Here is a 25982-nt window from a genome sequence, read left to right as displayed (position 1 = left end):
TGATAGCTTAGGGCTATCCACAGCAGTTGGGGAGTAAGTGCATTAGTTCTGGGGGGAATTGGGGTGATACTTCACAAAGCTGCCCACAATTGGACTGAGGACTCTAGTGTGGGATGGTTACCAGTGAACTGGAAGAGACTCTCCAAGGCTTGGGTGTAGGGGAGGGTCCCAGAATGGGGAGAGTGTCACAGCCAGGCAGAGTCGATTCAGAAGGGATGTTTCTCAGTTGCCTTTCTGCACCCTTATCCCTGCAAGACCCGTAGGCTCTCTCCGCGCCGAGGGATGGCTTGTCTGCTCATCACCTCCAGCTCTGCTGGAAATGATGGATAGAACAAGTGGTAGTGACATTGATCTGAAGATTCTGGACAGTGAGTAGATTCGTACAGTGTAAACAAGAAGCTGGTCTGGGTTTTGGCTTGATTTCTCACTCCAGAAACCCACAGGCTGACGGCATGGTCAGCTCAGCAGTATTTATATGCCTTGGCAGCTGGGGTACATGGTGGCTGTTTGGGGGCATTATCCCAGGATCCCAGGTTATTACTCTCTGTTACCTTGTCATCTGTAAGATAAAGGATATGGTTATTGGTAGTGTATGATTTGTGAATTATTTCACTTCTCCTAGAGTGAACTGTCTCCCATAGGCCTTGTGACCCTTGGCCTTCATCAGCACTCTGTGCAGTGGCTGTGGGTCAAGATTAGCCTTAGGCATATGAAGGACAGGTGGCTACCCACTTAAGGTCACCAGAAAAACTCTCCTACCCCCAACGAACTTGACTAACTTGCTTTTGGATGCCTGAAAGCCCACCATTAGGCTTTTTGACTTCAAGCTCTGGTGCTGGGTTAAGTGTAGATGCCCTCAGAAAAGGGTTAATGACATCTCAGTGGAAGTACATTTCAGAAGTTCTTCAGAAAGAAAATCCTGGGATGTAAGAGGTAGCATTCCAAGTGCCCAAAAGCTTCCATGTAAAGCCATTTGGCAATAATACTGAAAGCCTTTACAAACGTTCACACCTTTTGATCTAGTAATTCTGCCCCTGTGCATTAAACCTCAAGAAACTGGTCTGAATAGCAAGAGGTCTTTGTACACAAGAATGTTTATCACAGGGGCACCTGGATGGCTCAGTGGGTTAAGGCCTCTGCCTTCAGCTCAGGTCATGATCCCAGGGTCCTGGGATTGAGTCCCCCATCTGGCTCTCTGCTCGGCAGGGGGCCTGCTTCCTCCTCTCTCTCTGCCTGCCTCTCTGCCTACTTGTGATTTCTGTCAAATAAATAAATAAAATCTTCAAAAAAAGAAGATGTTTATCACAGAATAATTTATAATGATGTAAATTGGGAATGTTAACCTTAAACATCATTTTACCAGCAAAAATGAACTTATTCAGGAATAAGAGAATTGCAATCCAGGACATGCATGCTATGATAAAACCATAGGCAAGTTGAACAAACAAAGGAAAGGAACAGTTATTTTATGGAGAAGAAGGAGGAAGTTGGGAGGGGTTGTTTTGAAGCAAAGTCCCCTGGAGGAAAGCCCAAGCCCAGGGTGATGACAGTTTCTCATTGGCTGGGTTTCAGGGTAGTCCAACTCCTACAGAGATGCAACCTACAGCTTTCCCTGTTGGGACCTGTAATGGATGACTCTTACCTCCAAGGATTCTTCTGTGGGAGTTTGTTTGACAGGCCTTCCTGTAATTGACCTTTATGGTACCAGCTCTCCCTGCTTGTGCTCTCTCTCTTTCGCATTCTGACAAATAAATACATAAAATCTTGAAAAAAAAAAAAAAAGATAAAGTGGAGTTGGAGATGGGAAGGGGGGAAGCTAAAAGGGGGAGCAGCAGGCAGAGAGAGAAGATGTCTCTCCCTCTCCCTGCTCATCAGGGAGGCCAATCCCAGGATTTTGGGTTCATAAGCTGAGCCAAAGGCAGCCGCCTAACCGACTGAGCCACCCAGGCGCCCCTCCCCACTCTGCTTTAATAAAAAGTTTCTTTTCATTCGATTCCATAGGAACCACGTGAATGCTAAAACATTTGAAAATGCTCAGGTCAATACTAGCATATGTGCCCAATGAAAAACTACCCTGTCATTAAAAATGATAGGACGGAAAGTTTTGTGTTACAAAGGTGAAAATGACTGTGCATTCACATTTTTATGTGCGTTTCATCGCAGCTCTGTCAAAATAAATCTGTATGCATACAAAAGGAATGAAACCAAATATAGGCAATTAACAAGAGTGATATGCTTGGTGGTAAAACTAGAGTAGTTCTTAAAATCACGGCATCGTCCTCAGGATTTTCAAAACCTTGCGCAGGCTCTGTAGGACCTCAGTAAGGCACTGGGTCAAGTTTTAAGCACGGTGCATGCAGGTCGCCTGAATCTCCAGACCCGCGCGTTCTCAGCAGGACTCTAGCTTTAGGACCAGAGACCGCTCCCTCCACCCGGAATATCCCCACCTTTTCCTGAAGGCTGGAGGCTGGGATGGCTCAGAAGGCCTAGAGCGACTTCCCGCCGACCCCGCGGGAGGACCCGCCGCGAAGTGCCCGGCCTTGCGGAAGGACCCTCGGCGGCCGCCGTAGCTCAGCGCGTACTCCGCGGGTCCCCCTGCGCGGCGCCTATTGCGCGGTGGCAACCGCCGGAGGCGGCCCGGAGCATCCTCAGAGCGCGAGGAGCGTGGCTTCCTCGCTTGTAAGATGGGCTCCTGGCCCACCGGGCGTGTGAGGACTGAGTGAGGCGTGCGTAAGCGGTGATAAAGCACTTATCACGGTGCGCGTTCCCCTGGTGGGTGGGCCACCAGCCCGAGGAGGCGTTCTTAGCCGCGTCGTGAGAATTCAGTGAGAAAAGTAACCATAAAGAAACTGCTTCTAGTTAGGACTTGGGAAGCGGTAGACATTCCTCCTGAAGTACGGTGATCTACACGCTGCACCTGTGGAAGCACACGCCCGTAGCGTCTGCTGCTTGTAAGAGTGCAGGTGGGCTGGGAGAAGGCATTTGCCAGAGAGAGCCAGAGGGGAGCCGGCCCGCGGCGCCCAGGCAGGCAGCAGCACCGGCCGGACACGACTGCGCACCCCCCGCCCCGACCCTGGGGCAGCGTGTCTGCTCTAGGCCCTGCCCGGGGTTTGCACGTGCTGTGCCCTTCAGTTCCCACAGCCGGACTCCGAGGCCAGGAGCACAAGTACAGCTTGTCCCGTCTGAGCCGAGCGGGTGCCGCACACACTCCTAGTAGTATCCCTAACAGCTCGCTGGGGTTGGCCGCGCAGCCTCCAGGTTGAGTGAGGCGCTGTGAGGCAGCTTCCTGCAAATAGCCAAGTCCGGGCCCGCCTGGCTCAGTCCACCCTCTGCTCCTTGGTAAGCCCGGCCTTCTCCAGTACTTCAGAGAAGCAGGTTGACCTTTCTTCGTCGTTCAAGTGAAGGTGTTTCACTTGCACTGAAAGTGCATTGTACCAGCTATGTTTAGCCCTTTCTCTTTGCACCCATTGTACTGAGTGCTCTGTAATCTCACTTAATCCAGGCAGCCAACCTCACAGTGTTCTGTCTGCTTTACATGTTGCGAAGCTAAGACTCCGTTTAAGAGGCATGTTGAAGGTCATAGCCAGAGAGGAGCAGATCCAGAATGCGAATCTGGGCTGATCTTGACTCTTAACCCATATGCTCGTAACAGCTACACTACTCTAGAGATCTACCCATACTTTCTGCTTTAAACAAAATGCTTTCTGAACCTTAATTTTCAGGGCCTGTAATGAAGCGTTTTTCAGAGCAGGTTTTCTAAGTTCTCCCATCCAGGCTCCCTTCACTAACCTTTTATTCACTGCAAACATGTAATAAATGTGGGCTGAGTTTGTGAGCTCAGCACTGGGCTTAGCCAACTTTGCTTAGAAAATTCAGCTGCAAGCCACTTGTTGCCCAGCCAGACCCTCAGAATGAAATCCAGGCGTTCAGAGACCTTGGCTGTGCAGCAGCAGTCACATTATGATATGGCCTCCTTGGGTCCTGCCTCATATGCTTTCCATCCACCTGTTCTAAGCAATGCACTTGCCCTTCCCCACAAGTTCTTGGGACAAAACGTCCTATGCTTTCACCTTTATGTGGCTTCAGATGTTGGATTTAATTAACAAAAATTCTGCAGCAGTAATGTGGTTATGAGTCAGGGATGTGTACGTGTGCTCGCCTGTGTGTGAAGCCAGTCTCTCAGCACCAGCTAAAAATGTGAAGCTGCCTGTCAGTGCCGGGAATTGAGGACACCATATGCTTGCATTTCTAGGTCTTCCTAAGAGTTACATAACTGCCCCCAAAGCCAGGGGGCAGGAGCAGGGCCAGCCGTGGGAGATGTTTCCAAAGAGGAATGCTGAGGAAGGACTGACCTTGAGAAGACCGGGAGTTCGCCAGGCCATGGAATGTTCCCAGCCTCAGGGCTTAAACAAAAACTGTATTCAGAGAGCGGGTGCTCTGTTGAGAACAAGCCCTGTCTGTCTCCCTGCTTTGTCTTGAGGGTTTATCAAGGTGAGCCCTTACTCTTTGGGGCACTGGCTATTGAATTTAGAGCTGGGCACAGCTGCCAGAGCAGAGCCCTCGTAATCCTCCCAGCCATCTCTAATTAGCAGGCTTTGGGGCCCAAGCATCTTTAGGGCCAGGCAGAGGTGAGATAAGAGCTCTAGCCTCATCTAGTCCCAGAATATGGCTCCAGAAAGGCATTGTTGAGAGAGGAGAGCTGTGGGAGGGGACAGCCAATCAGCAAGGGCTTATCAGAGGCTCGCTCTGGTCATCTTTGCGGGAGGGAGGTATCCGATTGGCCCCTTGCCTTGTAGAGAACTTTCCTCACCACCCTCCCTGCCTTCTGTCGTGCTTGACTAGAGCTTATTTTTCTTTCAAGACTTCAGTTCTGAGGTCTGAGACCTCGAGCTGCATTTTTCAGACTCTGGGTCATGACTGTTAGTAGTGGCTCACACCCAGCATTAAAAAAAAAAGAAGAAGAAGATGAACAATAAAGTGAGCTATCCAAGCACGTCAGACATAATGAAGATCATGTTATTTCGGGTATATGTATAAAATTAATTCTTACTGGTGATGATAGTTAAAAAAAAAAGGAAAGCCTCTGGTTAAGAAGCTATCTATGTTGATATCCTTCTTACTACAACATCAGAAACCCTTGCTCAACCTAGTTTAGGCAAGAAGAGTGTTTATTATATCACTAAAAAGGATGTTTAGAGATGGAGCAGGCCCCGGGGTTATTGATACAGGCTCTACCATGAGACCAAGGATGTCAAGCCTTTCTGCTGGGTTTTAGCCTCAGGCTGGTAGCAAGATTTGCAGAAGCGCTGTGTCTGGCTGTCCTTGTGTCTCTGCAGAGTGAGGACATCCTCCCTAGATGCCTTCTGGCTACTGTCTCTCTGTTGGTGGAGAATCAGTCACAGCTCTGGTCTTAGACCTGTCACTGGCAAGGAGGGCATGACTCCCATGAATAGAAGAGCCTGAGCAGGAGGCCTTCTGGATCTGGAACCAGGAGGGAAGGAGGCATATCTGATCAGAAAGAGGGTTCTGACCAGATGCTAGAAGGCAGAATGGGAGAAGGTACTTTCAGTGTTTCAAACTGACAAGTGACTGAGGCCTAGAATACACGAGAAATTCCTGCAAGTTAGGAAAAAGAGAGCAACCCCCGCAGAAAAGGAGTCAAAAGATAGGCAATTTTCATATACGAATTAACCCTAAAAGCTAACAAACAAGACAAGATACCCAGTCCTCATTAATCACCAAAGAAGTATATATTTAAATGAGGTTGTACACCATTAGGTTAATAGTTAGAAAGCTGGGTAACTCCAGTTGTTGGCAACCCAAACACACTGCTGGTGGGAGTGTGGACAGATGCAGCCATCCTGAGAGGTAGTCTGGTCTTCTCGTCAAGTGATGTAAATGTGTATAGTATATGACCAGCAGTTCTGCTCCCAGGGAAATTCTGACAGAGGCCACTGGGGATGTGTGTGACGATATTCCCTGATGCCTTATCTGTGGTGGAGGGGATTTTTCCACAATTCTGCCATCCATCCCTGAGAAAGAAAAGGTCAGGTGGGCACACCAACAAGGTACTATGCATCACTTAGGGGGGGATGGATTAGACATATCCATGGCAACATGGATGGATCTTAAAAATGAAGTTTGTTGTTGTTGTTGTTGTTTAAAGAATCTGGTCATGAAATTTTTAAAGGTCATTTTTTTTTTTTTTTGAAGTGGGAGACATGTACTGGATTTTTCTGGGTGAAGTGACACGATGTCTGGAATTTGTGTTAAAATACTGAATGAATAAAGTGAGAGCATGGGGAAGGGAGATCAGAGGGAACAAAACTGAGGAATGTGGGTAATTGTTCAGGCCTGGTGATGGCTACATGGAACGTTACTACATTGTCTCTACTTGTGTGTACCTTAGAGATTTTTCATGACAAAAGCTTGAGACAACACATTCAAACAAAAAGCTGCACATTAAAAGGGTACCCGTAGAGCAGAACAACACGGTGAAAGGTGGTTCTGGCAAATAAAAGACAAAAGAAAATAGAGAAGATCTTTGGTGTTCCATCTGAGAGGCTGAGAAGACTTGCCTCCCTTGGAGCATGGGCCAGGGAATAGGGAAGGACACGCCTCCGAGATCTGCTCAGTGCCCACCTTTATTTTCTCCAGGAGCCTCCCTCTAACGCCCAAGGCTTGGTTAGGCTTCTCTTGTGGGTTTCTGCAGGACTGGGGGCTCTCCTATTCTGCCATTGACTCCGCGGCATCTTCGTGCACCCTCTTCCCCAGCAGATGTGTGTAATAGGGCCTGGGAATGTGCATTGTGTTTTGCTCAGTGGTCTGTCCCCAAGATGTGGCACAGGCTCTACTGCATTGGCTGGTCTCTGTAAAATCAGTTGAATGGAAAATAATAGTCAAGGTTTGTTGGTCACGATCTCTTTTTATTCTCACAACTCTGCGAGGTCGGAAAAATCCTACTTTCCCTATTCGATCAGCAAGGAAATGGAGGCTCTAAGAGGTTAAGAGATGTGCTCAGTGTCAACTAGCTGAAGCAGGGCAGAGCCCAGGATCCAGCCAGGCCTTCTGCCCTGAGAACTGATATTCTCCATCACTGTACTATACCGTCCTGGGGGAGGGATCACAGCCCCTGAGGTTGAGAGGAGAAGCTAACTTACCTGAAGCGCTTTGAGAGCCCCGGCGGGTACTCCCAAACCAGGAGCTGGAGGGTGGTGGTACAGGCTCTGGAGTTAAAGGCATGGCTGAGAGGGAAATGGTGTGATCAGGGAAATGGGAAGCAAAGGAAGAGAGCTTGCGATAATAGCTTCTAGAGGCCAGCAGGTGATTGAAGCCAAGAACACTTTTTCTAAATTGTGCAGGGCTTGAAACTGGAGGCCGAGATCCAGTGCTCCCAGATGGTGTGTCTTTCTTTCTAATAGTTTCTTAATCAGTGGTTCTCACTGGGGGGCGGGGAGGGGTTGTTGGCCCCAGGGGTCCTTTGGCAGTGTCTGGAAAGAGAAGGGGTAATTAATGACATCTAAGGGGTAGAGGCCAAGGGTGCTGCTAAACGTGCTATAATGGAAAGGACAGCCCTCCCTGCCCCCCAACAAAGAATTATCCAGCCTCAAATGTCAGCAGTGCCAAGAATGAGAAACTCAGCTTAAAACTATGGATTGCTCTTAACCTGTAAGATAGTTCTGACCATTCACCCCTTTTGCTTCTTCCCGTCCTCTCTCAGCCTCCAGAAACACTGAGTACAAGGACTTGGCAAAGACAGGGCATTGTCAGGAGAAGCCTGCATGCTGGCAGGGCCTAGGGGGTTTCATGTGTTGGAGGCATCATCTCCTCTGATGGTTCACCGCAGTCCTGGCCCACTGCGCCATGCCGCCTTCCCACTCTCTGATACTTAGTCCTGGTTAGTGGTTAACAACCAGCTCTGAGAAAACAGGCCCTGGTTTGATAATTTCCACACTGTACATATTCCAACCTTGGCCAATTTCAAGCTACCTGTGTGAAGTCAGCTAGCTCGCAAAGAACCTGAAAATTGAACTGTCAGATGAGCTGGAGGGAGTTAGCTCTCACACACCACGGGTTAGACCCAACTTTGGATCTCCCGTATTCTCTCTTCAGTCACACAGACATGCACTGAGCCAATGGCTTATCAAAAGTTTCTCACTGTCCCAATATGGGTATTTCTTTCTCTCTCTCTCTCTCTCTCTCTCTTTTTTTTTTAAGATTTTATTTGTTTATTTACTTTATTATTTATTTATTTGACAGAGAGAGACAGCAGGGGGAGTGGGAGAGGGAGAAGCAGGCTTCTTGCTGAGCAGGGAGCCTGATGCAGTACTCGATCTCAGGATCCTGGGATCATGACCTGAGCCAAAGGCAGACGCTTCATGACTGAGCCACTCAGGCACCCCAGCTCGGGTATTTCTGATACAGCCCTCCTGTGTGGCCCTTCCATGCAGCTCAGGACCCAAGCTCTTTCTGTCCTGCAGCTTACCTTCCTCTAGGGCAGTGGTTCTCAGCTAGAGATCTGGAGACACAGTTCCCTGGGGCCCTGATTCAGCAGCTGGCGGGGGCGGGGTTGGGGGGGGTAGTGCCGGGGAATGGGCATTTTCTTATCAGTCCGAAAGTGATGCTGCTGGATGGGGCACACCTGTTGAGAACCATGTTGGAATCACCTGGAGAGCTTTAGCAAATCCTGATGGCTGTGTTCCACGTCCTGACATCCTGATCTGATGGGTCTAGGAGGTAGCTCAGGTGTAGAGATAGATAGGAAAGTTCCTGGGTGATTTCAGTGTGCAGCCAAGGATGAGAACCCCTGTTTTAAGGGCCTTACTATGTCTTTTTTCATTCAGCAGATGGATGTAGAAAAAGAATGAGGACTTTATGGGCAAAGGCTTAGGGCCAGGCCTGGAGGTGATCTTTGTATTAGTCAGTTCATATCTCATTGCATGCCTGCATCTCACAGGGGAGGCCAGGAAATGTGGCCTTACTGGGCCCACGGGTGGAAAGTGTGCATAGTCTTTGTTGAGCGGGCATAACAACTAACGAGTTGCTGCTGTACCTACCCATAACTGCTACGTTGGAATGGTTATGAGTGGGCCCACAGGTGTCGGTGCGTCTATGTGAGCTGTAGTAGTTGCTGGCTTTAGGGTAAGTTGAGATGAAAAACTCCCAGTGGCAACATAGGGTGTGTTTGAGTCCCTAGAGGGAGGCAGCTTGACATAGTGGAAAAACCAAGGCTTATGGATCTGTGCTCAAACCCTTCCTCCACCACCTTCTACAAGTTACTAACCTCTCTGAGTCTGTTTCCCCTCTGTAAAGTGGGAATAATTCCTACTTCTGACTGCTTCATAGGATTAAGTGAAATGACCATTAAGCTGCAAAGACATAGGACAGGTCCCACAAATATCTGTTCCCCTTCCCTTAGAAGATACTGTTGCGTTGGCACCAGAGCTCAGGGCACAGGGGCAGATGACCTGCAAAGACTCTGGGCTTCCCTCCTGGCGCATGCGTGGAGAGCTGAGTGTGCTGTGGAAGGGCTAGCTGGCTTTCAGGGTTCTGCTCTGTTCTCCGGGAGAGGAGGAACCCACCCACAGGTGACTCTCATTGTAGCATATGTTTCTGGGATGACGTTCAGTTGGCACAAACATCCTGGGATGTTTCATTTTAGGAAGACTTTAAGACCTTGCAGCCAGTTTTAAATGGAGGAATGATCTGTATTAAAGAAAGGTTCTTGATGTTACTGAACTACTTCTTTATGCTTTCCAATGCATAAATTACACCAAGGCAGCCCTGAATGTGGGAAGGGCGGGGATCCTTGATCCCTAGAGAAGGCAGGGCCAGGAAGGACAATGTTGGAACCACTGAAGAGCGGGCATAACACCGAGGTTGCAGGAGGTAAGGGACTTGCTACCCTCCAGCTCACAGCCCTGCCACCTCCTGGGAAACAGATCTGTGGTTGCATAGCTGGCCTGGGATGAGAGCCACCTGCCCTCACGCTTCCCAGTTCCACAAGCTGTGGGGTTGGTCACCCAGCAGTGCCTGGGGGCAAATCCACTTGAATTCAACAGCCTATGCTTAATTTCCAAGAAACTTTCCATGATCTTATGTTTTAACACCGACTCTGACCTTCCCTGTTCTTTTTCATAAAGCCACTGCCTTTCTCTGGTCCTTGGCCCCAGCACCAGCCTTCTGCCTGCCTAGTGTTTGCTTATAAGGTACCAGCTGCGAAGTTTTAGGAGGCTGGACTCTGAGCTCAGCTGTCTGGGTCTGAGGCAGATTCCCCTACTTCTGTCACTTTTTAGCTGTGTGACTTCAGGCAAGTCACCCCACTTGTCCGAGGCTCACTTTTCTTGTTTTGTAAACACTGGCAGTTTAGGACATTGCCTGGCACAAGTCACTGTTTATGGGACTGGGGAACACCGGGTAGGCGCTCCTAGATTTTATCTTCAGGGGGCACTTGGAGCACAGCTGCCGTTGAGATGTGTGGAAAGATCGGGGAGGTGGGGGCTTAGGAAGTAGGTCACCCGTTAATGAATTCTGATGAAGAGCCAGGCGCTGTGCCAAGCCCTTTCCACGAGTTACTTCACCTTACTCTTCACAGCACCCCATTAGGGAGGAATGGCAGAGGCTCGGGGAATATAAATGCCTTGCCCAGATTGCCTACCTATTAAACTGAGGAAGCAGGCTTTTCTGACCACTGCCGAGGCCACTCCGCTCTAGGCACACGGGGTCAGGGGCAGGAGGAGCGGACATGGACCCTGTACATGAAATAAGCAAGCCTGAGCCCAGCCAGGAGGCTCTCTACCCTATAAGCCTCTGAAACTGTACACAGCAGGTCGGCCTCCAGGAGGGCAGGAAACCAGAGCCCACCAGCTAGAGCCTTGCCTTCGGAAGCCACATGAGGTTGTGGACAAGTCCCTATGCCTCTTTCCCCTTCTGTTTATGTTTTTTATACAATGATTTTATTATAATTTTTAAATTGAGGTATAATCGAAACCCATATTCATTTCAGATGTACAGTTTTTGTATATATTTCAAAATGATCACAAGAAGTCTTGTCGACCTCTGTCACCATGCATAGTTACACATTTTTTCCTGATGATAACTTTCAAGATGTATTCTCTGATCCTCTCAAATGTACAATACAGTATTATTAACTGTAGTCACCATGCTTGTATATTATATCCCTAGGGCTTATTTATTTTATAATGGGAAGCTTGTACCTTTTGAACTCCTTTAGCCATTTCGCCCACCCCTCCTCCACCCCTGCTTCAAGCAACCACCAAGATATTCTGTGTATCTGCGAGCTTGGGATTTTTATTTGATTTAGAATCAATGTAAGTGAGATCATATGGTATTTTTCTCTCTCTGATTTATCTCATGCAATAATGCCCTCAAATTCCATTTACTGAGTCTCAAATGGCAAGATCTCATTCCTTTTATGACTGAATAATATTCCAGAATATACTACATCATCTTTATTCATTCAACCGTTTGATGGACACAGGTTGCTTCCATATTTTGGCTATTAGAAATAATGCTTCAATGACATGGGGGCAGAGAACGCTTTTGGAGTTAGTGTTTTCATATCATGTGGGTAAATACCCAGAAGTGGGCCTGCTGGATCTCAGGGTAGTTCTAGCTTCTTTAGCTTTGTTCTTCTTTGTCAGGATTGCTTTGGCTATTTAGGGTCTTTTGTGGTTCCATAGAAATTTTAGGATTTTTGTTCTAATTCTGTGAGGAACGTTATTGATATTTTGATTGGGATTGTGTTGAATGTGTAGATTGCTTTTGGTAGTAGGAACATTTTAATGATATTCTTCCAATCTGTGAGCATGGAATATCTTTCCAATTGTTTGTGTCATTTTAAATTTCTTTCATCAGGGCTTTATAGTTTTCAGAGCACACGTCTTTTACCTCCTTGGTTAAGCTTATCCTCAGATATTTTATTCTTTTTGGTGCAGTTGTAAATGGGATTTTTGTCTTAATCTCTCTTTCTGCTACTTCATCATTAGTATGTAGAAGAAATGCAGCTGATTTCTGTATATTAATTTTACATCCTGAAACTTTACTGAATTCATTGATTCTGATAGTTTACTCCAGGAACCTTTAAGGGTTTCTATGTATAGTATTATGTCATTTTCAAACAGCGACAGTTTTACTTCTTCCTTAGCAGTTTGAAGGCCTTTCATTCCTTTTTATTGTCTGATTGCTGTGGCCAAGACTTTCAGTACCAACATAAATAAAAGTGGTAAAAATGGACACTCTTATTCCTGATCTTAGAGGAACAGCTTTCAGATTTTCACCATTAAGGATGTTGTTAGATGTGAGTTTTTCATATATGGCCTTTATCATGTTGAGGTGTATGTTCCCTCTCAACCCACTTTGTTGAGAGTTTTTTTTTTTTTTTTTTATCATGAACAGATGTTGAGTTTTGTCAAATGCTTTTTTTTTTTTGCATCTATCGAAATGATCATTTGTTTTTATCCTTCATTTTACTTATGTGGTGTATTGTATTGATTGATTTGTGGATATTGAACCATCCTTGCATCCCCAGAATAAATCCCATTGGATCCTGGTGAACGGATCCTTTTAATGTAGGTTTAAATGCAGTTTGATAATATTTTGTTGAACAGTTTTGAATCTATGTTCATAAAGGATATTGGACTGTATTTTTACTTCTTTGTAACGTCTTTGGTTTTGGTATCGGATAATGCTGTCTACGGAATGTATTTGGAAGCTTTCCATCCTCTTGTATTTTTTGGAATGGTTTGAGGAGATTAGGCATTAAATCTTCTTTAAATGTTTGGTAGAATTAATCTCCGAATCCTTTTCATCCTGACTTTTGTTTCTTGGGAGTCTTTTGATTACTGATTCAATTTCATTGCTGGTAATTCGTCTGTTCAGATTTTCTGTTTCTTCCTGATTCAGTTTTGGGAGGTTATATATTTCTAATAATTATCCATTTCTTCTGTGTTGCCCAATTTGTTGGCATATAATCTATCATAGTAGTCTCTTCTAATCCTTGTGTTCCTATGATGTTGATTGTTCTTTTTAATTTCTGATTTTATTTATTTGAGTGCTCTTTTATTTTTTCTTGATAAGTCTGGCTAAATGTTTATCCATTTTCTTTATCTTTTCAAAGAACAACCTCTGGGGTTAATTTATGTTTTCTATTTTTTTTTAAGTCTCTATTTCATTTATTTCTACCATGATCTTGATTATTTCCTTTTTTCCTACTTTCTTTGGGCTTTGTTCTTCTTTTTCTAATTCCTTTAGTTGTATGATCAGACTGTTTGAGATTTTTTCTCAGTTCTTGAGGTAGGCCTGAATCACTATACATTTCCCTCATAGAACTGCCTTTGCTGTGTATATTTCCTGTTTGATTTCTTTGTTGACCCATTGGTTGTTTAGTAGTATGCTGTTTAGCTTCCATTTGTTTGTGTTTTTTCCAGTTTTTTCTTCTTGTAATTGATTTCTGGTTTTATATTGCTGTGATTGGAAAAGATGCTTAATATGATTCCAGTCTTCTTAAATTTATTTTTTGTTTTGTGGCTTAATGCGTGATCTGTCCTAAAGAATGTTTCTTTTGTGGTTTAACCTGTGATCTATCCTAAAGAATGCTCCATGTGTGGGACGCCTGGGTGGCTCAGTTGGTTAAGCAGCTGCCTTCGGCTCAGGTCATGATCCCAGCGTCCTGGGATCGAGTCCCACATCGGGCTCCTTGCTCAGCAGGGAGCCTGCTTCTCCCTCTGCCTCTGCCTGCCATTCTGTCTGCCTGTGCTCACTCTCTCCCCCTCTCTCTCTCTGATAAATAAATAAAATCTTAAAAAAAAAAAAAAAAAAAAAAAAAAAAAAAAAAGAATGCTCCATGTGTACTTAAAAAGAATATGTATGTTCCTGTTTTTGGATGATGGAGTATTATGTATGTATCTGTGAAGTCCACCTGATCTAATGTATCATTCAAAGACACTGTTTCCTTATAGACTTTGTACCTGGATAATTGATCTACTAATGTAAGTGGGGTAGTAAAGTCACTTAATGTTGTACTACTGTCAGGTTCTCCCTTTATATCTGCTAATGTTTACTTTATGTGTTTAGGTGCTCCAGTATTGGGTCCATACATATTTACAGTTGCTATCTCCTTTAGTTGTATTGATCCTTTGATCATTCTGTATATATGGCAGTATAGAGGGCTCTTGGGCTTTTTTTCCTCCCATTCCATCACCCTGTGTCTTCTAATTGGAACATTTAGACCATTTACTTGTAAAGTAATTAATAGGGTTTACTTACTGCCATTTTGTTAGGTGTTTTCTGGTTGTTTTGGTAGTTCTTCTCTGTTCCTTTCTTCTCTTATTCTCTTTCCTTGTGACTTTAAGGTTATGTTTGGCTGTGCTTGACTTTCTTTCTCTTTATTTTTTGGGTATCTATTATAGGTTTGTGATTGCCCTGAGATTCCTATATAACAGCCTAAGTATATAGTAGTCTATATTAATTGTCACTTAAGTTAGAGCATATTCTAGAAGAACTTTATTTTTACTCCTTCCTCTACATTTTGTGTGCATATTGTCATATTTTACATCTTATTGCGTGAGTTTAAATTTTTAGATATAATTGATTTTTATTACTTTAAAAAATCTTTATACTAACCTTATAAGTGATTGCTCTGCTATCTTTACTGTATGTTTGCTTTTACTCATGAAATGTTTTCCTTTCTAATGTACTTATTTTCTTTTTAAAGGTTTTTTAATTTATTTCTTTGTCAGAGAGAGAGAGAGAGAGAGTGAGTGCATGCACAGGCCAGCAGAGTGGCAGGCAGAGGCAGAGGGAGAAGCAGGCTCCCTGATGAGCAAGGAGCCCCATTCGGGACTCAATCCCAGGATGCTGGGATCATGACCTGAGCCGAAGGCAGCTGCTTAACCGACTGAGCCACCCAGGTGTCACTCTAATGTACTTCTAATTATGGCCTTTTCCACTTAAAAAAAAGTACCTTTAACATTTCTTACAAGGCCAGTTTAATGGTGATGAACTTTTTAGAGGTTTGTTTGGGATAATTCTTTGTCTCTCCTTCAATTCTGAATGATAACTTTGCCAGGTAGAGTATTCTTGTTTGTGGGATTTCCCCTCTCCCCTTTCAGTACTTCAAGTATATCATGCCATTCTCTTCTGGCTTGCAAAGTTTCTGATAGAAAATCAGCTGATAGCCTTATGGCATTTCCCTTGTATGTAACCACTTGCCTTTCTCTTGCTGCTTTAAAAAAAAATTTTTTTTTTTTTTACATTTTAATTATTATGTGTTATGGTATGGATCTCTTTAAGTTCATCTTGGTTGGAACTCTCTGTACTTGCTAAACCTGGATATCTGTTTCCTTCTCCAGGTTAGGGAATTTTTCAACTATTATTTCTTCAAGTAAGTTTTCTGTACCTTTATCTCTTTCTTCTCCTTCTGGAACTTCTATAATGTGAATGTTTGCTTGCTTGATATTATCCAAGTGATCCCTTAAGCTATCCTCATTTTTTAAAAAATTCTTTTTTCTTTTTGGTGTTCAATTTGGTGCTTTCTGTTCTTGTTTTCCAGATCACTTACTCATTCTTCTGCATTCTATAATCTACGGTTGCTTCCTTCTAGTATATTTTTCATTTTGGTTGTTGTATTCTTCAACTCTGATTGGTTCTTTTTTATATTCTCTATCACTTTCTTGAAGTTCTGAGTTCATCCACTCTTTTCTCCAGTCTGGTGAACATCTTTTTTTTTTTTTTTTAAAGATTTTATTCATTTATTTGACAGACAGAGATCACAAGTAGGCAGAGAGGCAGGCAGAGAGAGGGGAAGGGAAGCAGGCTCCTCGTTGAGAAGAGAGCCCGATGTGGGACTCAATCCCAGGACCCCAGGATCATGACCTGAGCTGAAGGCAGAGGCTTTAACCCACTGAGCCACTCAGGCAGCCCTTTGGTGAGCTGACTATTACTAATATGACTATTACTTTGAACTCTGTTAGAGTTCATTTCATTTAGTTCTTTTTCTGAGGTTTCATCTTGTTCTTTTATTTGGAGCACAGTCCTCTGTCTCATTTTGGTTGACTTTCTGTGTTTGTTTCTATGAGTTAGATGGAACAGCTACTTCTAAATTTGAGCTCCTATGTGTGGTCATCCCCTGTATGAACTGTGTGTCCATGGCGACTTTGGCTGGGTGGCTGCTTGGAGATGTGGCTGACATTGGTTGAGGGTCCTAGGGCACTCCATGCTGGAACTGCCCTGGTGGGATGGCTAGAGCTGAAGTGGGCCTGGGCCAGGGAAGTTTCAGGGCTCTTTGGAAAGAGGGTATCCTGGCAGAATAGCTGAAGCTGAAGTGAGTGAAAGTTAGAGGGCCCTGGGGCACTCCTCACAGGGGCACACTGATAGGGCAGTTGGATCTGAGGCAGGTGTGAACCAAGATTTGCTGAGGTACTCCATGCTGGGGGTGCTCTGGCAAGTCATCTGGAGCTGAAGTGGTGCAGGCTTAGAGTGTTTCAGGGTGCTTTCTGCCTGTGTCACCTTGAGGAGATAGCTGAAGCTGTAATGAGCTCTGACAGGGATATCCTCATGTGTACTACACTGGGACCACATTGGTGGGATACCTGGGGCTCCCGTGGGCTAGGGGCTGAGGCTCACTAAAGTGGCAGGCCTGGGGCGCCTGGGTGGTTCAGTTGTTAGACATCTGCCTTCAGTTTAGGTCATGGTCTCAGGGTTTTGAGATTGAGCCCCAACTTGCGCTCCTCGCCCAGCAGGGAGCCTGCTCCCTCTCCCTCTGCTGCTCTCCTGCTTGTGCTCTCTTGCTCTCTCTCCCTGTCAAATAAATAAAACCTTTTTTTAAAAAAAAGATTTTTATTTATTTATTTGACAGAGATCACAAGTAGGCAGAGAGGCAGGCAGAGAGAGAGGAGGAAGCAGGCTCCCTGCTGAGCAGAGAGCCTGATGCGGGGCTCGATCCCAGGACCCTGGGATCATGACCTGAGCTGAAGGCAGAGGCTTATTAACCCACCGAGCTACCCAGGGGCCCCTCAAATAAATAAAATCTTTAAAAAAAAAAATGAGCAGCAGGCCAGCTAAGGTGTTGGATTCTGCTCCTGTCCATGTTATCAAGGTAGAAGAGGATATATCCCTCTGACCCAGAGAGATTACCAGCAGCAGCCCTGTCATTTTTGGGCTGCTAGGCTAGTTTCTTTATATTCTGGTTGCACTTTTAAACCATGGCTTTTTTTGTGCCCCAGAGTAGACAGATCTGCTCATGGTCCCTCTGTGTTATCCCTCCCCCGCTATAATTCATGGTGGTAGGGCTAAAAGTTCCTTTTGTTACCATGTTTCCATCTCTCTTGTCATTCTCTATGTGGGCTTTTGATTGTTGTGCAGAAGCTGTTCAGCCAGCCCTCAGTTCTTTTTCAGGGGGAATTGTTCTATAAGATGGTCTAGATTTGTTGTGTCTGTGGAGGAGGTGACTTCTGGACCTTATTTGTCACCATTTTGGACCAGAACCAGTCTTGTTTCTTTTTCTTACCTAATTGCTCTGGCCAGGACTTCCAGTACTATGTTGAGTAAATGGTGAGCGTGGGAATCCTTGTCTTTCAGCTATTGGGTTTGTGATATATGGCCTTTATCATGCTCGGGTATGTTCTCTCTGTACCCACTTTGTCAAGAGGTTTTTTTAAAAATCATAAATGAGGGCGCCTGGGTGGCTCAGTGGATTAAGCCTCTGCCTTTGGCTCAGGTCATGATCTCAGGGTCCTGGGATCGAGTCCCGTATTGGGCTCTCTGCTCTAGTGGGGACCCTGCTTCCCCCTTTCTCTTTGCCTGCGTCTCTGCCTACTTGTGATCTGCCTCTGTAAAATAAATAAATAAAATCTTAAAAATATATAAATGCATAAAAATAAAATAATAACTGAATGTTGAATTTTGTCAAATGCCTTTCTGCATCTATTGAGGTGGTCATGTGGTTTTTATCTTTTATTTATTAATGTGGTATATCATGTTGACTGATCTGTAGGTGTTAAACCAGCTTTGTATCCATGGAATAAACCCCATTTGGTCATGGCATAGGATCCTTTAATGTATTTAATGTAATACATCATAGTTAATGTACATAATGTATATTTATTTTTTTGCTAATATTTTATTGAGGATTTTTACTTCTGTATTCATCAGGAATATTGACTTGTAAATTGTTCTTGTGGCATCCCTGTCTGGTTTAGGTGTCGGGGTACTGCCGGCTTCATAAAATAGATTTGGAAGTGTACTCTCCCTTTCTGTTTTTTGGAAATGTTTGAGAAGGATTCGTGTTAATTCTTTAATGTTGGGTAGAGTTCATCAGTGAAGCCTTTGGGTCCTGGGCTTTGTTTTTGGGGAGGTTTTTGATTACTGATTCAATCTCCTTATTAGTAATTAGTCTGTTCAGATTTTTATGATTCAATCTTGGTAGTTTGTATGTTTCTAAGGAATTTATCCGTTTATCCTACATTGTCAAATTTATTGGCATATGATTGTTTATAGTAGTCTCTTATGATCTCATCTATTTCTGTGGTATCAGTTGTAATGTTCCTTCTTTCATTTCTGATTTTATTTGAGACCTCTTTCTCTCTTGTTTTTCTTGGTGAGTGTAGGTAAAGTTTTATCAATTTTGTTTATCATTTCAAAGAACCAGCTGTTGGTTTCATTGATCTTTTCTGTTGTCTTTTTAGTTTCTGCTCTGATCTTTGTCATTTCCTTCCTTCTGCTAACTTTGAATTATGTCCCTCGAGGTAAAGTTACATTGTTTGAGATTTTTTTGTTTGTTTCTTGAGGTAGGTATTTATCGGTATGAACTTCCTTCTTGGAACTACTTATGCAACATTATAAGTTTTGGTATGTTGTATTTCCATTCTCATTTGTCTCAAGGTAACTTTTTTTCATTTGTTAAGTTTTTTATTTTAATTCCACTATAGTTGACATAAAGTGCTATATTAGTTTCAGATGTACAATATAGTGATTGAGCAATTCCATACATTACTCAGTGTTCTTTATGGTAAGTGCACAGTACTTTTTGATTTCTCCTGTTTTTTTTCTTGATGTTTTAAGTACCATGTTGTTTAATCTCCACCTATTTGTGATTTTCCCAACCTTCATCTTTTTTTTCTTTTTTAAGATTTTATTTATTTATTTGACAGAGATCACAAGTAGGCAGAGAGGCAGGCAGAGAGAGAGGGGGAAGAAGGCTCCCCATGGAGCAGAGAGCCCATTGTGGAGCTTGATCTCAGGACTTTGGGATCATGACCTGAGCCGAAGGCAGAAGCTTTAACCCACTGAGCCACCCAGGTTCCCCCCCAAGCCTTCATCTTATACTTAATTTCTAGTTTTCTACCATTTTGGTCAGAAAAGATACTTGATGTGATTTCAGTCTTTCATTTTTTTAAGACTTGTTTTTGGCCTAACATATGATCTGTTCTGGAGAATGTTCCATGTGCACTTGAGAAGAATATGTATTCTGCTGCTTTGAGATCATATATTCTCTAGATCAAATGAATTTTAACAGATACATATATGCCATATGAGACTGATGTTTCCTTATTGATTTTCTGTCTGGATGATCTGTCCATTGATGAAAGTACAATATTGTATCTCCCTACTGTTACTATATTACTGTCTGTGTCTCTCTTTAGGTCTGTTAATATTTCCTTTATATATTTAGGTGCTCCTACACTGGATGCATAAATATTTACAACTGTTAAGTCATCTTGTTGGATTGACCCCTTCCCATTATATAATGCCCTTCTTTGTCTCTTACTACAGTCTTTGTTTCAAAGTCAGCTGTGAGTATAGCTATACCAGCTTTCTTTGGGTTTCCATTTGCATGGAATATCAAATATCTTTTCCATCCTTTCACTTCGGTCTGTGTGTGTCCTGTTTAAAGTGAGTCTCTTATAAGCAGCAATAGATCGGTCTTTTTTTTTTTTTTTTTTTTTTTTTAAATTGTTTCAGCCACTCTGTCTTCAATTGGAGAAGCTAGTCCATTTACATTTAAAGTAATTATAGAAAGGTATATACTTACTGCCATTTTGTTCATTGTTTTCTGGCTGTTTTGTTTTTGCTATTTTCATTTGTGATCTGATGAGTCTGTTTAGTGGTATGCTTAGATTTCTTTGTCAATGGTGGCTCTTCTGCAAGTTTTTGCTTTGTGGCTACCGTGAAGTTTACACATAACAACTGGTATTTATAACAGTTTATTTTAAGTTGATAACAACTTAAGTTTGAGAATGCATCCTAAGGCTCTATAGTTTTACTCCCCTCCCCACCCCCACGTTTTAGGTTTTTAATGTCATATTTTATGTCTGTTTATCTTATGCATCTGTTAAACATCGTAGTCTTTTAACCTCCATACTAGCTTTAAATTGATCCACCATCTTTACATTAGATTATTCTAAATTGTACTATATAATTACCTTTACCAATGAGATTTATATTCTTATATTTTTGGTACTTTCTTATATTTTCTATCTCTTGTGAAGTTCTCACTGTGTTCATTCATTCTTTTCCTGAGTTTGGTGAGGCTGTTTCTTGACCATTACTTTGAACTCTTTATTGAATAAATCATTTATTTCTGTTTCATTAAGTACTTTCTCAAGGCTTTATCTTGTTTTGTTTGATAAATGAAACACATTAGATAAAACAACCCTGTCTTCCCATCTTTAAGGAGTGGCCTCATGGAAGAAATGAACCTTAGAGTTCAACCCTGCCCGAGCCTTGGATTATCTCAGACCTTTGTGACTGTCTAAGCATTATTTTTGGTGGCTCCCAGTAATTGAGGGTGAGCCAAGGTCTGCCAGTATCCAAAGGGGAGGAGTTCAGTCAGCACCTAGGTTCAGGCTGATTGGAAGCTAGACCCTTAGGCAGCAGCTTTTAAAGAATGTAGATACATATGGTTCTGTGGAACTGCAAGCTTAAGTCCCTCTGGGCACCAGGAGGGCACCAGGGCACCAGGGCCAGGCAATCTTGAGGTGTCCTCTGGGTAGTAGTCCCAGACATTAGGGTGCCAGACAAATGTTTGAGTTCCTCTCTGGGAGATACTGACAGTTTGGAGCAAGGCAGGGGGACCGTGCTTAGATGATGTGTCCACTGGCCTCTATCCCCACAGCGCATCTTAGTAGACCCCTAGATATGTACCAAACTAGAGGTCTGCCCCTCAGGCTGAAGCTCCTGAACGAGCAAATGGTTCTGTCACAGAGAGACCTGGTGTGTCTTTCGGTTTGCTGTCTGTGCAGTGCCCTGGTGGTGACAGCCAGACAGGAACCGTCCCCCAAATTGTTAAGAGTCCCATGGGATCCAGGAACACATGCCCTGTGGGTCACCAAGTGCTCAGTGATTGAGGGGCTTCCCCTGGGTGACAGCCATAAAAGCTGGAGCACCAGACACATGGACAAGCTCCTCTCCAGGAGGTACTGGCACTCTGGAGTGTGGTGGGGGTGGAGGGAAGTGAGAAGTCAGCACCAGCTGCTGAGGTCTCTGGAAAGGATGACACTAGGGCGTTAACTGTGGCTTAATTAGAAGCTGGCCCCTCAGGCTGATGATTTAAGATCAGCAAACAAGCCTCTTTCCCTGAAAGCCTGGGTGCCTCTGAATCGGCTGTTCCGTGCTGGTCCTGGGGCAACTAAGTCTGGGCACAGGCTTTTGAAGATCAGTTTTACAAGTTTGCTCTATAGCCCTAAGGGTCTCATGAACAGAAACCCATTATTTTCAATGTTCAGTGTTTTGGGGGCTTGTGTCTTAGAAGCTGGAATTGCCCAGTGTAGAGCACAAAACATTTGCTTCTCAGGAAAAGCTCTGGGTTTTGAGTATCTGCCTTTGTGAGTGCTCCTGCCAGGGGTGGGGTTAATGGCCAGATTGTGTTTCAGCCTCCCATAGCTGCATCAGTGTGGGGTTTTCTTGTTTGCCTGATATGTGTAGGCCTCACTTTAGCTTTTAGGGTTGTTTTTCCAGAGGAAACTGTTCAAATGCAGCTGTAGATTTCACGTGTCTGTGGAGGGAGGTGAGTTCAGGATCTTCCTGTGACACCATCTTGAACTGAAATCTGCTTTTCTCCTTAAATAGGGAGTACTGGCCACCGTGCTAAATGCCAGCTTCTTTTTAAGGCACTGAGCTGAGCGTGCAGGATGAAACAGAAAAGGTAGGTGCCTGGACCTCACAGAACTTACAGGTTAGCAGGGGAAAGTGGATATGAAATTAATAATTACCCAATAGAACAGCACTGTGAGTTCTGTGAAGGAATAGAGTACTAACCAATTATCTAATAGGAGATAGTGACCTAGTTGGGGTGAGGGCTGGGGAGTTTTGGAGATCATTTCAGGCCCAGGACAGGAATTCACATGCTCTGGGACGCAGGCATGTCCAAGGACCTGTGTCCTTGGTGTCTCTTTGCCTTCTACCATCACTGGCCATGGTCTCCCACCGCTTCTTGACATCTTGATTCTATGCATGTCCTCTTCTGAATCTTCTTAATTTCCAATTCTAAAGTTTTAGGAGAGGCAGAGGCCCTAACTCAGATTGCTGGTAGACCTGGGCATGGATTTCTCTTGGGTGAAGTGTCAGCCCTGATTTAAGAAACTGAGATTCAAGGTCAGGGTAAAATGTTAAAAATATGGGTTGGGGGTGAAGTCTGGTAATGAACATTCATTCACTCAACAAGTACTGAACGTGCCAGATGTTGGGGAGGGTATGGCCTGGACTGTACAATTATGAACTTGTAGTATACCAAGGAACACACTAATACATAGGCATAAGTGCCAGGTGTGCAAAAAACAAGGGCCCAGTGAGCCTTCCTGAAGAAAGAATTGGGCCTGAATGGCATCCAGAAAGTTGAGTTGATTAGCCAGCAGAATGCAGGGTGGGCCAACACGGGGATGGGGGTTGCTAAGGGGACTTGCAGGATGCTGGGGGCAGTGTTGTATAGCCGAGGGACTTCCCGGGAGCCTAAATGGGGGAGCAGAGATGTGCATATGTGCTAGAGTCGAGGGTGAAGACATGGACGGCCAGAGAGGCAGCCAAGTGGAGCTTGGAAGGTGGGACAGAGCCATGCATCAGAGTCACCTGGGAGGCTTATTGAAACAGATTGCTGCATCCCACCTCCAGTTTCAGTCAGTCTGGAGGAGAAGATGCATTTCCACAAAGTTCCTGGGTGATACTTGTCCAGAGACAACATGCAGAGAAGCACTGGGTTAGAGGAAGGCCAAGAGTGAGGGGACTGGCTAGGAGTGAAGGGAGGCACCTGGAGAGAAAGGGTTTATTGGGATTTATTTAAAGGATTTATTGGCAGCCACTGTGCTCATCTTTTTACATATTATCACAGTCCTGAGATGTCATCCTTATTCTAGAGGAAAGGAAGCACAGAGGCAAAAATCTGTGCCCATGGCCAGTTAGTCAGTGACTGTGTCTAGATTAAGACACAAAGCCTGTTCCCAGCCACACTGGAATGGACAAGTGGTGACTGACAGCGTGGTGGCAGGGGCCACAAGGGAGATAGAAACTTCATGGGACTTCCAGCTTTCTGTTTGGGCAACAGGGTGGTAGACATGATTGCCTAGAGCAGGTTCAATTTGGGAGACCTCAAACTCGGGCTTGCCTTTGGGGTTAGGACTGGCGTGTTATGCTTTCTGAATAAGTTCAGATGTCCGATAGACAAGTGGATGCAAGAGTCTGGGGACTCGGGAGAAAGGACCAGACTGAGGGGCTGGAAAGCATCATGTGGGTGACATGGTGTTGGGAAGCCCCAGGAATATGAGGTAGGCAGAGGGAAAGTATGGGGCCCTCCCTGAGGAAATGAACAGCCAAGGAGCAGGCAAAAAGGGGGCTGAAAGCTAAGGGCTGGGCAGTGATGTTGATGGTAGTTTCTCGAAGTGTGTGATGGAAGCAGTGCTGCTGTAGAGGTCAGGCAAGGACTGGGATGTGCTGCTGGATGTAATAAGCAGGTCAGTGGTGACCTCAAGCAGGCCACTTTCAGGGGACAGGTTAATGGGAGGCAGGAGGTGGCGGAGGGATGATTAGGAGGTGAGCAAGTCACGGGAAGAGGCCAGTCGAGATGGTTCTATTGCGGATTTATAGGTCTGAACAGGAGTTGGGGTCAGTATTCAGGAGCAGTTTCTGTCACTGTTCTGGAGCCTTCCTTAGTGACTATGAACAGGGCTTAAGGGAGAAACCAAGTGCAACATCGAAACGAGCCCAAGTGTTGTCTTGCTTTTAGAAAGCTTAGAAAGATCTGGCCTCTTAGGAGGGCTGATTTGGGTCCTAGTTTTACCTATCCCTTAGCTGCTTCCCCCAGAGCAAACTTTGGGCTACAAAACTTTTTATTCAGAGGATTGTCCGAAGGTAGAAATACTCTGGTGGGAAGGGGACAGGAGGTTCAGAGCCTCCCCTTGTCCTGCTCTGTTCCACCCTCCCTCCGGGTGTCTCAAAGCCTAGGGCCGCTTAGAGCAGTGAGAAGCCCTAGCCTGGAGGCCACCTGGGGTCACCCCCAGCCTTGACTATGTCAGGTCACTGACCTTCATCATAGTAGTGTGTGTTCCCTGCTCAGTTCTCGGGGATGCCAGAAAGCAGACACGTGGTGATTAGGGGCGAGGATAGCAAACCTGCCAGGGCTGTATGGGTTTAAGCACATGGCAGGGGTCTCCTGCCGCCATCACGGCAGTGAAGCCCAGCATGTCCTCCAGCAGCTAGTTACTACCTGTCTCACGGTCCAGTAATCCTGACAACTCTCTCTGTAGCTTCCTCCTGGTTTCCTTATGTCAGGCTGAGCAGATGGCTCTCTTTAAAGATGGCTGGCTTACAGGTGCAGAGCTCATCCCAGGGGAAGGGGCCCCGAGAAAGGAAGAGCTGCTGGGTTAAGGGCAGACTACCCAGCCCTCCCAGTCCCTCCGACTGGAGGGGATAGGGACAGTTGACAGCCAGTATGTGGGAATGGTCTAGCTCCCTTCCCCACCCAATTGCGCAGCTTAGAAGTGAATCGCAGGCAAGAGGCATGAGCAATGGATTAAACTTCAGAGGAGAAAAAATACTTGAACAACTTCTCTGATCACATGCAGAGCGTGATCAATCTGGGGCCAGTGGTTAAGGACTCTGGACTATTACCTGCTTGAAGCAAGGACAGTCTCGGAGCAGGGCTAGTGAATAGCACTCGGGCTGGAGTACGGAGCCAGGAGACCGAGGAGGGCGTTTTTCTGCTCCCTCTTTGAAAGCAGGCCTTCTCAGACTTGACTCCAAAGTAAACAGATCTCTTACCTTTTTTCCTTAAGTGCCTTCTGGCACATAAGGGCTTTCTGAAATGGAGCCGTTTGCTGCCACACTGGGAACATGCTATGTGAAAAAGGAAGCACGTGTAGAGACACACATGCTGCTGAGACAGTGTGCATGGGGGCTTCTGCCGCTCAGACCCACCGAGGCCTCACAATGCTTGAGGCGTTGTGGCCGGGACCCGAGAGATGGCAGGTGGGCTGAGGGCTGGGACCAGGCTGGCAGGAGTGTTATTACACCAAGTGACTTCATCTTTCACAGGGCATGTTTTTCCACCAAGAAGCAGAGGATCGGCAGCAGCTGGAGTTACAGCACCCCCAGCCCCCCCCACCCCTGCCCTAACGTGGCCCCTACAGGAGAGAACAGGTTGGGTAAAGCCATTTCCTCACAATGAGACGGAGCCTGGGCAAAAAGTTTCCCCTGAACAGTGGTTCTGCACGGTGACTGGGACTCCAAATTGCCTAGAGAGCTGAGGAAGCTGCTGGGACCGGGCTGTGTGCTCGGAGAGTGGCACTAGATGTCCAGGCCCCAAAAGGGAGGAGGGCACGAGACAGATTCCGTTATAATAGCCATCTTTATTTGTAAAAATCCAGATATAAAATGTATTCTTTCAGTCTTTCCAAGTTTTCCTTTTTACAAAAACAAAAAGGCACATAAAAACCATCCCCGCTGTCATTCCCATAGACGAGGTTTTTCAGGCAGCC

At 45.0% G+C, this 25982-nt stretch overlaps 1 long non-coding RNA gene across 1 annotated transcript; it reads left to right on the top strand.

Annotated features, from left to right (window-relative positions):
* The first annotated feature begins 4263 nt into the window (after positions 1–4263).
* On the top strand, positions 4264–25938 carry LOC131808886 (uncharacterized). Its single transcript, XR_009344980.1, has 3 exons — positions 4264–4491; positions 22087–22162; positions 25540–25938. It is a non-coding gene; the product is annotated as an uncharacterized LOC131808886 (long non-coding RNA).
* Positions 25939–25982: the final 44 nt, after the last annotated feature.

The sequence above is a fragment of the Mustela lutreola genome, chromosome 10, assembly GCF_030435805.1.
Source record: "Mustela lutreola isolate mMusLut2 chromosome 10, mMusLut2.pri, whole genome shotgun sequence".
Lineage (NCBI taxonomy): Eukaryota > Metazoa > Chordata > Mammalia > Carnivora > Mustelidae > Mustela > Mustela lutreola.
This window is presented reverse-complemented; position numbering and strand designations above follow the sequence as displayed.